Source organism: Wolffia australiana, chromosome 10, assembly GCF_029677425.1.
Source record: "Wolffia australiana isolate 7733 chromosome 10, ASM2967742v1".
NCBI classification, from domain to species: domain Eukaryota; kingdom Viridiplantae; phylum Streptophyta; class Magnoliopsida; order Alismatales; family Araceae; genus Wolffia; species Wolffia australiana.
Window position 1 is genome coordinate 3,493,732 of NC_135844.1, and position 16,852 is coordinate 3,510,583.

Consider the following 16,852-nt stretch of genomic DNA (forward strand, 5'->3'; position numbering starts at 1 on the left):
GGAAATTTAATCAGTACTTTTATTGATTCAAATAAGACATTTTATAAGTTATAAATATAATTTCTTATGTAAATTAATGTCAGAAAAATATTTGAAAATACCAAATTCTGGAACAATCTTAAAATCTTTTTATCAGGTTAAAAATAGAATATATTGAAATATTTGTATTAATGAAAATGAAATTTGTTAAAGAGTATTCTTTGAGTGGTAGATATTGAGTTAGATTTTTGAGGAATAATTAAAATAGTTTATTTATACGTTCGTATGATTTGAAAAATAAATAATTTTAAATGTTATTTGATATAAGTTAATCAGTTTTTAATTGACATTGAGAATTAAAAAATGATTTGAGATTGAATTTATTTCCTAGGAAGCTTTGGAGGTGTATTCAGAGTATGATACTCAAAGCCAATTCATGAAGCTTTAGCAATCAAGGACAAGGAAATGATTTTCTTTCAGTACCACTTGTATTTTATTTTTGTAATGTTGCATCATCTTGATTAAATGTATATGGGCTTGGGGGGCCTTGAAAATTGATAGTGAGATCAATTGATCCGTAGAATAAAGGATATACTAATTACCACAAAAATATTAGGGGTCATCTAAAATTTATATAAAAATAAAATGTCAATCACAATCTGTCGTCTCCATTTCCTGGATATCTTGTATTAAAGCTGTTAGGATGAAGCCATTATCACTAGGCTAAAATCTATAGAAGATACAAACGATAATTCATTTTTTATTCATGAAATATACCTAATAGAGTACATATGACATTTAATTTAAACATGATTTTGGAAGTTATGACACCAGTATAAGGCCAACAAACTCCACGATGCATGCACCCTTTTTATATGACCCAATGTATGGCATGTCATTCTTAGGATTCAAATCTGTGACCTTGTTATAATACTTCCTTTTGGTTTATCTAGATACAGAATAACACGATAGTAGGTTGGGATGAATTAGATATTTAAAACTTAGGAAATTATTATGGATATATAACTAGAAATGATTATTATATAAGGAAACATAACTAGATTATACACAAATGCCAATAGTTATTCTTAAGGGTTAGTGATATTCACTTTCTCATGTCCCAGATATCATTTTCCAGAGTTTCCAGTACCGTGTCTTGAGTTTGTAGACCCCCCAAAGCCACCAAAAATAAGGCCATACAGCTGAAAATGAAATCACTAATATTTAACTTGATTTGTACTAAAATACCTAAACATATACAACTATAAAGATCTGTAAATTGACAATAGCTCAATTATACATTATCTATTTTCTTGATAATTTTGATTTAATATCAAAATTGATCAAATAAGATCAACAAATCTAATCCAATTTTGGTCAGTTTCACTCAGTAATTTTTATAATTTAATCACATGTAAGTAAAAAGAGACTGCACAACAATCCACAAAGTATTTCGTTTTTCTTTCTATAAAAGATTATCTGATATCTCCTTTTATTATACCTGATTCAGCTCAATGAATGAAATTTCCTAAATAACCAATATACATTAAATTAGATATTAATTATTTAAATAAAATTTTCAATTCACTTAATGTTTAAATAAACATATCATTACATATCCACTTTAAATTTGTTTCTAGCTCTCAGTATCAATTTAGTATTAAAACCCTATTAAAACATATTTTGAACATATTTTGTCTCTGATTTAAGAATCAAGAGATAAAATTTTCAGTTCTCTGCATTTTCTTTTTTTGTTATTTTTATTTCTACTTTTAATGCATTTGATTGTAAATCTTAGTCTAACTTTTTTGTTATGTGATCATGTGTGTAATCCATGTGATCATTGATCTTAGAAAAACAATGGTGAATACAAAAAATTATGTTCTTATCTATTTAATGCTTAATGTTATTTATATCAATTTAATTTTGGCGTTTGATAAATATCCCATGGTCGCTTTATCATTTATTTATGTGCAAAATTAATCACATTTAAAATTTAAACATGACCTCTATTTTTAACTACAAATGGATTAATAAAATATAAATTTTTTAAGGGTGAAATGTGGTCAATTCATTGGTAAAGTTATATATTTTAGCCATTGTAATGCAATATTTTTGGATGAAAAATACTTATTAGATGAGGAAGTACTTATAAAAAAATCACAATTAAATGTAATCTTACTATAAGTGCATACAAAAAGTATAATGAATTCAAATATATATTTAAACTATAAGTGTTTTAGTTTTTTAAAACACACTTATTTTGATAAGTCAAATCATAAGTCAATAATATGGAAGAAAATCCCCTTGAAATTGTTATCAGATTTTTGGACTTAAACTGCGTAAAAATTTTGGTTTTACTCTGTTTTATCAGTTTTAAAATATGTTAGTGTGTTTGGGATGATTAAATATACTGTTATGAGATAAATCATTTTGCCATGGATACATGAACTGACTGACAAGTAACCTTGTTGAAGGATTACCATTAATCAAATGCTAAAGGGAAAATTATATTTATGGATTTAAGTTTTAAAAATATGACTTAAAATATTTGGATAATCAAGATTACTCTAGAGAGTTAGCTCTCTTGATGTTCTCCTTCTCATTGAAATAATTACTGAAGTTAGATTCGTGATGACTCTCTCTCAACTTAGGATTTCAAATAACACCGTCATATCTCACTTCTCTATACTGGAAATATAGATAATACAAATTGATCTATCTCTCTTCATGAATAAGTTAGATAGCTCAGAAGAAGTGATCACCACAATAAAATCCAGTTTTATGTGAAATCAAAGGGACCCATATGATCCTTAAGGGATAATGTTTCAACATGAATTTATTTTTCTCAAGAAAAATAAATTTTAAAGGAACATAAGTAAAATAAGTTGATGAAAAGTCATTTTGTATCCCATGCTTTTAATTTTATGATAAAGGCTGATGGAAAATTCCTAATACTTATGGAAAAAACAGAGGGAATGCAATCAGGCATATATAACTTAGTTTTTAACAATATCTGCATAAAATAAGTTTAAGTAAAAAATTCCACGTAAATACATTGAGAAAATAAGAAAGAACACAAACAATAATGGCATATGTTTATATATTATAGTTGCCTACTATTTTGATAAGTTTATGATGTGGTAATGGCACATGGTTTAATATTCTTTTTTGTTTTAATATTATATCTTCTTGTTGCCTATAATTTTTAAATGATGCTTTTCATGGATGTCATGAATTACCATCATACACAAATGGATCATGGATCATGTATCATCATTTTATGCATGTGAGTGATCAAAATATTTCGTTTTATGATTTATATTATACATAAAATATTCATGAAAAAACATAATATACTATTTCTCACTATTTTCTAATAGTTTATATAACATATTATGGATGAAATGATGTCCAAAATCCTTCCGAAATTTTGCCTGAGATAATTTTATTGTTATCCATTTTTATGAAATTTTATTTTTTGACTCATAAATAAATGGTTTGGTTAAGTCAGAACTTATAACATATCTGACTATTGGGTTGTGGAATAGAATAAGTGGCGTATGGAGTACAGCATGAGTCAGCAGGTTGCAGTAGCAGCTAAGTATGTGGCAGAATTAGGTAAAAAGGGCAAGATAACAGATTTACCATGAGAAGAATCTGCTGAATTTACTCTACTCAGAAGGAGTGCCTTGGTTACGTGACATGCAGCGGGAGGACTGCATTGGTGTTGAGATCTGAAGAAAACTAAAATACGTGCCATCCAATTCATATCAGATTGTTATATTAATTGATTTATCTATGAACATTAACCCTTTGATTAATCCTTACTTGGTGATGAACTCCAAACATTTTCTTCTCTATACAACATCTATATCATTCCAGAGAAAGGTTTTGCAAAACTTGTGTTCAGATTCTTCTTTGAGCACAAAACTGAATGAACTGATCAAGAGTGCAGGGATAAAACCCTTCCTAAATTGAGGGTAAGCTCCCCTAATTTTGATCTCATCAAGGCATGAATCCAGATCATAGATGATCTCTCAGCTTAAAACACGGTCAGACAGTAATTTCTAACTCACTTGAAATAACTTTTGAATGTTTATTTGGCTTAAAACATATTTAAATAGCAGATCAAGTGCCATAATTTCATTTTTTATTATTCTGATATTTAACTGTCATTCTATGAAAAATATTATTTAGTGTATCAGACAACCAATTCAATAATCATTTTTTAGTATCACAAAATGTTACATAGCTCTCTAGTTTGTGAATCTTTATGATCACTTTAAAACCCAAAACATATGTATCTACATATATACATGTATAGACACATATATAATAGTTAAGGTTAGTGGGAAATCAATTAAAAGATATATCTTGCCAACCCTCCATAAGAATATTGGTCAACACATGAACCGGACTGATCTTTTTCCAACCTCTGGATTTCACTCCAAGGGCTTCTTTTTCTTGAGAAACATCTAAAATCATTTATTATACTGTACAAAATTTTAAATCATATTCAGATAAATCATTCGTTATATCACATTAAAATCAGGTTGATTGTAAATTTTGCGCCCTAAAACCTCATAGAAATCAGTGGAATGAGACTGAGATGATTTCAGTTGAGGGTGTTAATATCATGATGAATATAATTTAAATATAACTATTTTTACTGTTTTATCAGGATTATTATATTTATGGTATTTTATTAGAAATTTCATTTATGTGGTTATACGGCATAAGTATAACTTTTGGATAAAGTGAGGTACTTTATGATTAATTACTTAAAATAGTTTTTTAATATATTGTAAATCCCATCATTTTTAGTCCATCTTAAGAACACATTTCGATGTATAAGGCTCATATGAATTCTCCATATTATTTTGGGGACTCATAAGAGTTGATCAATAAATCAAATTTTATTTTGTTAATTCCAATCAATATTTAGTGATGTTTCTGTGATTAATAACACACAAATTAAATCATGAATTTTATACATTTATTTTGATTAGAATGACCATATATCCATATTATCAAGTTTTAAAAAATTAAATATATCAGTTTAAAGACAGTGTGATATTACTATACTTTTGGTATTTTATAGAAGTTTCTGACATCATATTCATAGCGAAAATTATTTTTGAACTCATATTTTAGAATTTCTTGACATTATATTCGTAGAGATATTTTTAATGTTGTAATATATGTATTAATTATATTATAATGAATTCGATTATCTATATATTTATTTCATTACATTATATTTTCAGATATTTTTTAATAATATAATATATATATATATATATATGAATGAGAATATTTTTATGAACTATTTAAGTATTTATTGCTTTAGTTTGGGCCCCCAACATTTTGCCTTTTGATTTACTTGAATTGTGACCAATTAATGTATATTCTGATTCATTTGACAATATGCCATTATTGCCAATCATTAGCTGACATATCAATATATCTTTTTGGTCAATATTATGTGGCCAAATGAAAAAACTAGGTATTGAAATTTCAACAAATGCAATTTGAAAGGATGGCATGTGATGAGACCACATAAATTGATGTTTAACTTTTCAATAAAGCACTAAAATTAGGGAAATACTTGTGCATGCAGTTCAAAACTACATTGGCTGAAATAAGAAAACATCTTGACGTGACACTCACAATATGTGTTGCTATGATCCACCTTAAATCTTTATTGAATATATGTTGCAGGGACACATGTCATGCCTTAAAAAGTGGATTGAAACTGATTCACAAATCCAAGCCAACCACGACAAGGAATTTTTGGGAATTGTAAGAAAATGAAACACTGAGGTGTTGTAGGCCCAAATGATGAGACATAGATATTAAATAAAACCAGACCCTGATATCTGCCCGCACTCTATATGGCCAACCACACTAAAATTTTGGGGGCAGATTCTTCTTTCTCCCCTCTTATCCAAAAATGTCGTCTTATCCGTACATTTTAGGAGATATTTAAAGCTCCAAAAGTTTTTCTTGAACTTGGTTCCTACATTTGTGGGCACAGTGAAAGAGAGATAGAGTTGGGAGATTCATCTTGGTGTCTGGTGTTCCTGGAGGCTTGCAGGGAAGCAAAATAGAAAAAGAGGGGCTCACCTGCATTGGAAAATCACCATGGTCCTAGTGAAATGTACGGACCTAATGTTTTCTCCTTGACTTAATTTTTTACTTCTTCATATCCACTATCTTTCTTAGATCCATTAATCTCTTCCATCAAATCACATAAAAAATTCTCCCCTTTCCTAATCAGCCTTTCCATTTCATTTTTCCAAGACCTTTCCATATGATACAAACTTCAAACATATATTTTAAGTACATTTATATGTATAAACCTATTCATATTTCTTTATCTCCTTCTCATCCCATCATCCTTCATTCCATCCTTCATATCTTTATTGCTAATTCTGTCTCTACATCACAACCTTTATCATCCATGTTTTAGATCAATATTCACATTTTGTACAAAATTAGTTACGTTCTAACCTCTTTATTTTCCTCTCTTTTCTTGATTTTACCTTAGAAGAAACACTTCTCACCACCTCAAGTGCCATATAAAGAATATTAATTACTGATCACTATTTTGTGTAGAAACAATTCTTTCTCATCTTTAGCTTTTTACATTATTCTGAGTAAAATTTTGATAAATACTATTGATGATACTCAAATATGAATGAAATATTAATTAAAAACCTAAATTAGATGTTATCAAGGATTAAAATTAATTTGTAAAGTTTTGATACGTTATTTCTTGATGGGACAAGAAAAGAGGCATTTCGTGAAACCGTTTGAGCCATGATGTAATTTTCATACATTTATGCTGGTCCAAATTTCTTCTATATATTCCATGTAAAGTTCCCTAGTGATTTCAAAAGAATCAAGAAAGATGGTTATCTGGTAGAAATAAGAAAATGATTTAAAAACTAATTAAAAAAAGGTATGGGTATTGTTATGATAAAATATATGCTTATTAACAATCCGTGCATCTATTTCACTATAGGACTTCCTCAAAAGAATGCATGAATATAAATATTTTCAAACTCGCATTGGGGATTAATTGCTTTAATTTTTTCTTGTTTTTAACTGACTATTGGCAATTTCAAAACACCTTCCTGAGGGAACATAGCACTGAAATGTTTATTTTTTAAAATAAAGTAAATTAAATCATCAATATTAATGTAGGAATAATAACTAGATCAAAATAATTTGAATTATATATTTTTAAAAATCACTTTAATTACTTGAGAATCAAATATTGATTCTATTTTCAATGGAATTTCATCATCCATTGAATCTATGAATGATTTATTAACTCTAGGTTTCCTTTGTTTTATAATTTTCCATTTTACATTCTATTCATAGAATATATTATTAAATCATCTCTAAATTAAGATCACACGTTTAATTATTATTATATAAATATCAATATATTATATATAGTAATGCACACGAATCTATATGAGTATGAATCTCTCTTAGTATCAAATTACCTTTCAAGAATAGAGAATGTGGCATTTACCTATTATGGCTGGATTATAGTTTTGGGGAATGTGTTAACTTGGTATTTATTTACTTTGGTATTACATGTTTAGGTAATACCTTTTTTAATGCATTATGGGTTGGATAGACCTGTGGTGAACCATAAATATATTTATGGAACATTGGATGGCATTATTGATGTGAAGTTGTATTTTTCAATTCAATATCAGATCTAATTCTCATTTGATATCATCAATCGAAATGTTTTTTCATTATTTCTCAGGTGTGATATTAATAATGAAATCCAATAATATGTGCAATGATGATTATACTGTAATAATAAATATTAAATTATGGTAATTTCTGATTTCTAAATTTATCCTATGATTATTTATACTCAAATGACATTTAATGATGACATAAAAAATATCCAGATATAAAATAAATATCTGCTTGTACTCATATGATGAGGATGGTTAATTCCATAACCATTTGTGAGAGACTATGAGGGATTGTGGATTGTCTTCAGGGAAGGAGTTCACTAAATTGAACCATCTGAATATGTAGATGATTTTAAACCAATTGTATTCATGTGACATGAGACACTAAGGACCTCTTATAGATGGGTGATTGTGTCTTCGCTATAACCTACAAGTCCCTAACTCTGAAAAATCCTACCTCGGATACCATAATTGTCTAAAAAAGTGATTGTGTGGTCAAGATATAATTGTGTTACCCTGGTGTTATTGCAGACAGACTCTAAAAAGATGTAATAACTTCTTTGTCAAAGATAGTAGAAATATTAACAAATAAGTTTCTGATGATTTCTCATTGGATCAATCATAATTAGGATGACCAATCATGCCCTAGGTCTTTATATGAGTGTCAAGTAAATGAGAGCTTACATTGACATTTAACCTTTGATAAATAGATATATTCCATCAAAACGTTTATTTAAATCCTTAGATTTTATGTAACGCAATGTCCCTTGACTCCTCATGTGTTAGGAACTCAACCTATCATTGAAAAATTATTCCTAAGGTTAATTAATTTATAGTTCACATATATCAAGATAACTAGAGTAATAAGGAGATATTGGGATAACAGATGCATTGAATAAAGTTTTATGTGATCCTAGAGGATCACATGCAAAAGGTTAACTGGACATTAGATGATAAAGTTGAGAGAAAGGATGTTTTTGAAAATTCCATTATGCATAAAAGGACACTGAGTCCTGAATGAGATACACCCAAGTAACTCTGTTGTTGGGCTCTCGCCTTCTCTTATCCTTGAGGGTCTTCTCCTTTTGGTAATATTTCAAAGTATCTGTATCATCACTGATCAAGAAGAATATTTCAAAGTATCTGTATCATCACTGATCAAGAAGAAGACAAAGAGATACAGCATGTTGAGAATAAGATGTATATGTCTTGAGGTCCAGCATCTGTGTGAATTGAGTAGAAAAATATTATAAAAATATAGTGGGGATGTACGTCATAATATCTTGAATTATGACATTGTGGAAGGACCAAATTGAGACACAGTTATGGAGCACTCATCTCATGGTACTTGCAACATCTTGTAATATATTTATCGTCATCTGGTCCTTGAATCCTTAGTGAGATTGTAGCATCAAAACAAACCACTAGTTTGGGTCAGAGAATTACCCTCGTTATGTGAGGGAAATAGATCTGCATGTAACTATGAGGCACCACAAGAAAGCTACACCATTCCTCTACCCGACCTTGAGCGTCTTATGCACTAGACTTAGTTACTCCTCCAAACTAAGCAAGTTTCATGGCAGCAAAAAAAATAAATAAAAGAAACGTGACAAGGATTTAAGCCTGTCTCGATGAGGGACTGTGCCATGGGTTTGTAACAAATGTAACAAACAGGTAACATGCATTAGATATGCCAGATATATGTTGATCGATGGATATTGAAAAGAAAATGATGATTAAAGGGCAGTCAGACTCACTGCATATCCTAATACCCAGCCAAGATAAACTAAACTTGTGATAGCTGACATTCCCTCCTGTTCTTTTTTGCATTGTAACTTTGATCAATGATGGCCACAAAGATAACTTGGTCGATCTTTAAATCACTTTCTTTCACTCAGCCTACTAAAGTAAGAATAATTTCAGGACAATTATAACTTGGATAGAATGGTATATTTATGGATCATTGGTATGGAGGATAGATGAGAGAGAGAAATCTACCCTTAAAATTACAGCCCAAAATACATTCTGTATTCTCAAATATCTAGATTTGAACTTGAATCATTTTCAATCGTTGATTTTTTCTCTATGCTTGTCGACTCATGCATTAAATCACTAGCATGTCACAATATTATCAGCTTTTATGAAGATTATGAAATGTATTTTTAATCAAGATATGATGCATGTCAAGCAGAAAAAAACACACCTGCATATTCTCCAAAAAGTGTGATTTGTATTCCATGTGAATTCTCTTTCTAAAAATAAAGTACAACGTGTACACATTTTATTGGATTGAAAATTTTCAGGATTTTTATTTGAATCCATAATTTTTAAATTTTTTCTGTGTGTCCTCGCACATTTAAAAGTAAATTTACAAGGCCATAATCACCGATAGAAAGGCCAGTCCTTGGTCACAACTATGGACTGGATACGGCCAATGATTTATCAAGATCCTTATTGACATGTCCAGATATGTGAATAAACCAGAATAAATTCCTGAATTCCCTTAAATAATTGTTGAAAATAATTTAAAATTATAAAACTATTTGTATTATATTTTCTGACATAAAAATAAATATATATATTCTGACTAGAAAAGACATATATAATGTCATAAAATTTTAAATATGATGTCAGAAATTTCCATAAAAACAAGCATTGGAAAAATTAGAAGAATATTTGACAAAATAGATTTAATCAATTAAAGTTTGATAACGTGTATACAATCATTTTAGTAAAAGAAAACATGTGTGTACGTTCAAGTCAACTAGTTATATTACTGATGAATACTTTCTTGTTACATGTATGTAGAAATGTCAAAGGTTTAAATGGTAAATTATCAATGAGTCGGATCATTTCATGGAACTAATTTATTGGGAAACTGGGCTCTAAAGGGATTAAATGCTGTAATGGGTGTTCAATAAGCAAAAAAGAGGTCTGTGATACATTCAGATCCATCCATCCATTAAATAGTGGGAAAATAAAATTTACATGGAGCATCCTCAACCTATGGGAAAAAGGAGGCAAAAAAGGAAATGAAGGAGAACTAAAAAACACTGGGGTATAAATATTCTCTTGTCCTATCTTTTCCCTTAATTATGGGATTGATATAGCAAGTGGCTGGCCAGAAGGACAAGGCATTATCTGGGGTCTTGGTGGTTAACCTGCAGAATGTAAGTTTTCATATTATCTCTTCTTTTATTTGTGTTTAAATGCATGATACTAGCAGACCACAAGAATCCAAACTTGAGAAGAAGCATGGAGACCCATGAGATGATCAGTGAGGTTATAGGAGCTTGTATGTACAATGTTCTCTTATTTCCCATCCATTTCCCCCTTAATTTCATTAAAGTTAGTTTTTGTCTATTTATTTAAATTTAATTCTTATATATAAACACAAAATATGGTTTTTACAGAATTTGTTTTTATCTCATTACCTGCCATCTCGGGATTCAACCCTTATCACTTCATTTGTAAATAAATTATAATAATTGTTATGGTATAGTTTTAGCCCTAATTTATTAATTATTAGCAGCAAGGTCGCGTCACCACCCACATTGCCATGTCACTGGTGTATTACCCTTGTTGTATAGTCTGCCTTGTGACCATGGTAACCACATAACCTTTGATAAACTCAAAATTAGGGTTTTAATTCCTTATTGTTGATTCTGAGTTTAATGAATAAAAATATACTCTCAAGTAAATCTAGCCAGTGATGAGTGATGAACTCAAATTTAGGGTGTTGATTTGTCATTGATATTTGAGCCAATCAATAATAATTTATAATCCTTTTCTCATAAAATAATTTGACTAGTTAGTGATAATAAAGGGTTGTGTCCACAGGGAACATATATTAAGGTCTAAATACTCTTTAAACGATGATTCACGAGGGATGAAAGGATATACATATAAAATAAGAGGTTGTGATGTGATGAATATGAGGTGGTGAGAGGGTAATAAAAATTATTCACTAAAGATGATATGAATAAAAATATGAGGAATAGGTACGAGGACATGGATAGATCAAATGGAAATGAGAGTGACATGGTGATGGATGTAGAAGATGAATAAGAAGATAACATGATGAAATGGGGAATGGATGTGAGTGGATGTGGACGGATGATGGTGAAATAGAATGGTTGAAGAATACATGATTATGATCTAATTAACGGATGTAATGGAAGAATGTATAGGTGATTATAAGATGGAGAAGAGGATGATGGAATAGATGATATTGGGTTTTTATATGAGAGGAAGATGATGAGATCAAGATCCAGATCAGACATGGATGTGGTAAGGTGAAATGATGAAAGATGGTGATGATGAAAATAACGATGTAGGTCTAACTAAAGGGATGTTAAAGAGAGAATCCAATGTAAGGCAAGAGACCAACCTTAGATCCCTATGTTCCACCGTACCTAAGTGATTTCCTGAAGCAGATCAGCCTCTCCACTTATTTTTTTATCTTTCCCAAGCACTCATGACACCAAGAACACTCTTGATGGACCTTCAAAACTTCGTTTTATTTCAATCTACCACTTTTGGTGGAAATAAGCTTAAAGATAGTTTTTCCAAAATTTGAGGCTTTATTTGTAGATCCAACAAATGGATGGAAAAAGGTGGGAGAAGGAAGCTTCAAGAAAAAGTGTGGTCCATAAATCCTTCTAGATTTTCAGAAATTGTGATTTGAAATTTGGATCATTCTCATCCCTCAGATTTTTCTCTCTCCTCTAACTTTAGAACTGTAAAAAAATTCAAATAGCCATAAAATATTTCCAAAAAAATAGATATTAATTCATAAATATGTTAGAAATATATTTTTTAATTTAACATTTTATATCTCTTTGAATAGCGCTAAACCATTCAGGAAAAAATATATTCTGACTGAAAAAATGTTCTTTTAGGATATGATGTCATACAAACCATTCAAAATAATTAAACATACATAAATTCAAAATATCATTCTAAAAATAGATCTAATCATTTCTGGCTTGATAACACACATATAAATCAATTTAATGAAAAAATGCATAAATATGGTCATATTAAACTAATAAAATGTTTGTTATCAATGAACATGGATCATCTCCACAAGGAATAGAAAATACTGATTTAATATTGACACATGATTTTGATGTAGGACTCCCTGAATTTATTCATTGTTTAAGTTCATCTCATAGCTCGATAAATGGTGTACACTGATTTTTCTATGAGTTGAGATTTATAGCATGTTCATGAAGCTCCTTTATAAAGAACTTCTTCGTGGCCTTACAGGAAATTGCGATCTCCAACAGGCTTTTTCTCTACCTTCACATTGATCACCGATTGCCATTTTTTCTTTCTGAATCTATCTCTGATTTAAAGGAATGGAAATGAATCATTGGTTTTTTGTTTTCGAATATCTGATCCTAGTTTAACCAATTATAAACCAATCGCTATTTTCTCACTTAGTATTTTTAAAAACACATCCTTCCTTTTTACCTATAAAAGCATTCTCATTTTTTTTACCTCTGTAGTTTCACAATCTCCATTGATCGATCTAACTCTCACATAGTTTTTCCATATTTTCATTCAATATTTCTCCCCATTTAGTATCTTCATCGGTCAAAATCCCCTTCAATTTGGTATTTCAATTCAGTTTTTATTTCCACCAATTTTCTTCCTGACCAATCTTTCTCTTCCAAATAAATTTTTTTCTTCAGAATCAATCTTTCTTTTCCAAATAATTTTTTTTCTTCAGAATTTAATCTTTCTCTTCCCAATCAATTTTTTTACCCCAATCAATCTCTGTATTTGGATAATTTTTCTTCCTCCCAATCAATTGTCTTTTTCTGACCACTTTTTTTTCCTGATCAATCTTTCTCTTCCCAATCAATCTTTTCCTTTCCGATGGATCTGCCCTCCTGATCATTCTTCTTTATCTGAATCAATTTCATTTTCCCAATCATTATTTTGTTCTCTTGATCAATCTCAGTATTCTTGCCCCAGATTCATCCTACTTCCTCCTAAAAGAGTATTTTTTGACCATTTTATTCTCTCGATCAATATTCTCGCTCGTTGCTATCTCTTTTTACACTGAGTCTTTTCTTCTCGTTCAAGTTGCCTTCACGTTCAACTTTTCATTCACGTCCACAAGCTACACTGAGTACTGCACAAGGTGTATTTGTTAACTTCTACACAAATATTTAAAAGCTTTATTGAATTAGATTGGTCTGTTTATCTATATCTCACTCCATTAATCTCTATCCCTCTTTTATTAATAATCAATTCTTGCTATCTCTGCACACTTCCAGAATATTGCTCTAAAGGATACTGTTCCATCCATCTTTTATCTCCTTCAATATTGATTAAATATCATCTCATTGTTGAACATGTAATAACTCTTTCTGAAAAATTAATGAAGGCTATAGTCAAACAGTACAGATCAACTTGATCCAAGGTCACCTGAGTAAAGGCCAATCTAGTCAAAGTTCAACTATAGGTCAAATTCATGTAAAGTCACATTCAACTATGGGTCAAAAGTCAACCATAGGTCAAACTCAACTATAAGTCAAACGTCAAACTTAAGTCAAATGCCAACCATAGGTCAAAATCAACTTTAGTCCGACGTCATCCCTAATTCAAATTCAATCATATGCAAAGGTCAAACATTAAACAAAGTCAACATCGGGCCTAAGGCAATCCCTTTTAGGTTGTTAACTATGGTGTTCGCATACTCAGTTCTCTCTAGTTCAAATTGAATACATATTGAACCTCAAAGTAAGACACACATTCTATTTGGGTCGTCCATTCTTTGTTGGCTGGAGGATTTTTGTAGAACAAAAGTCTGAGTACAAGAAACACTACCTGGGTCGAGAAGGACACCACTTGTACGCATGACACAATTCTAGCAAAATGTGATCTCAGCAAGGGGTTCACCCGAGTAAGTCCGAGTGTGTGACAGCAAAGGAGGTCAAGACCTGAGTGGGTAGTGATATTTGAAATGATGACTGATTAGCACCACCATGGGGGCGTCTCTGATTCTTGTAATAATGTAGTCTTAAAACCACAGCAAGGGGTGTACATAGTAGGATTCCTTGGTGAGAATTTGAGGAGTTGAGGTAGATACACTTGAGGTTGGATATATGTGACATTTAGGTTCCCCAACCAGAATAAAAATACCTGTGTACTGTGAGATTGAGCGATGAGTGATAAATCCACGAATTCACAAAAGGAATTCAGAAAACATGGAGAGTAACTCTGAAACTAATTCATCCCCCCTTCTAGTTAGATCGCCACCAACTAGGGACTTAAAAGATCTAAATGATAAGTTTAAATTACATAATGTGATGGATGTACCCAAATAATGATAATGAAAAGAACCAATGTAAGATGACGATGGTTACCGTGGATCCTTAACTTTGTTTGGATCATGATGTTTTATGAGTGCATGTAATCTGTCATCTTCTCTCTTGCCTCTTCTCAAACACCTAGGACACCAAGAATAGAACTCTTAATATCACCCATAATAGGTATTCAACCTAGTGTGGCCCTATTATATTATAAGCTTTGTTTTGCTTCTTAAATATTCTAGAGATGAGTCATCCACCTAGAAATTCTCAGAAACTCAATCTCTTTCAATCAGCACACAAATGTAGGAAGCAATTTTAGGGATGATTTTGACAAAGATCCATGCCACAATATAAAGATCAGAGGGCATATATTAAAAGATGGAGTAAATAAAAATCTACCATCAAACTTTCAGCTCAAACGACACTTTTGATCATTAGATATCAAACTCTGAAGTTAGAGAAATCCTATCCATCTGTTTCATTGAATTTTCTCTCTCCTCATCAATGAAGCGATCGATTTAACATTTTTATTATACTCTTGTTATGTGAATGACAACTCTGATAGTGCCCAATATCCAGTAATGAAGAAGAAAATAAGGATTACAATCATTGTGTAATGTGGCGAAGAGTCATCATGCGCCACATCAACATGTTTTCTCTCATTTTAAATAAAAATTCTCTACCATGATGATGCATCTCAGATATAGATTTAATGAAAAATGGTATTTTATCTTCGCAATGATGTGACCAGACAGATTCACGCACCACATTACATGTCTTCTCCATTCTCCAAGGTCACGTGTTGCCATATATGCGTGTTGTTTTTATTGAATTTTCCTCTTAGAAAACACATTAAAAATAAAGAATTCCTTTTTTCTGTCTTAGCATGCCTTTAATGAAATTTTTATCACTTTTTTCTATTGGTTCTTTTCACATGTAGTTTGAAAAAATTAAATTTCATCAGACAATTGTTGGACATTAGGGCATTGTGATTTGTGATGATTTGCTGCCCTAATCATTACCGAGAGCTGTGATTGATCACTATTTGATCGAATTCAATGGTAACATGTGGCAAGGGGGAAAATTAGACCTAAAAATACTAAATAGTCCCTATTAAACAAATCCTAAGTTATAAACATATCATAAAATATATTCCAACAAATGAAAATATATTCAAAAAATTCATAGAAAGTATTATTTCAAATAAGAAAACCAATTTTAAAGAATATGGTATAAAATCCCTAAAAAGACCAATAAATACAGAAAATAATGATATCACTCTTAAAATGTGTAATCATTTTAAGCTTGATAACATGCACACATAAGAATTTTAATGCATAAACATATAAATTGTAAAGTATTAACCAAATTATTATTGTGTTATCAACCTTAAGATATTTCCTCATGGCGTTACAACTAATATGCACCAGCTGGACCCACTCAATATATGAGCCCTGTGTTTTCTAAATGATGTCTGATCCAGTCTACACCATCTAGGGCTAGCCAAATGGGAAGTGTCTGCTCTTAAAAAAGTTTCAAAAAATCTGAACGAGACAGAGCGTTTCATCGATTTGCGCAACTTGCTAGCACCACTCATAACAAATCAGTGGTGGGCTTGAACAAGCGGTATTTTGATACCACTTTTGGGTTCTATGCCTTGATATGCCTTGATGGATGATCTAAAATGATTTGTAAAAAAAATCAAAAGGATTTGAAGCAGACATTAAATGGAAAATCATAAGATGATTTTATCATTATGTATGTATTTCAATCCTTTGATTGATTATTTGATTAAGTCTCTTCAAACCACATAAT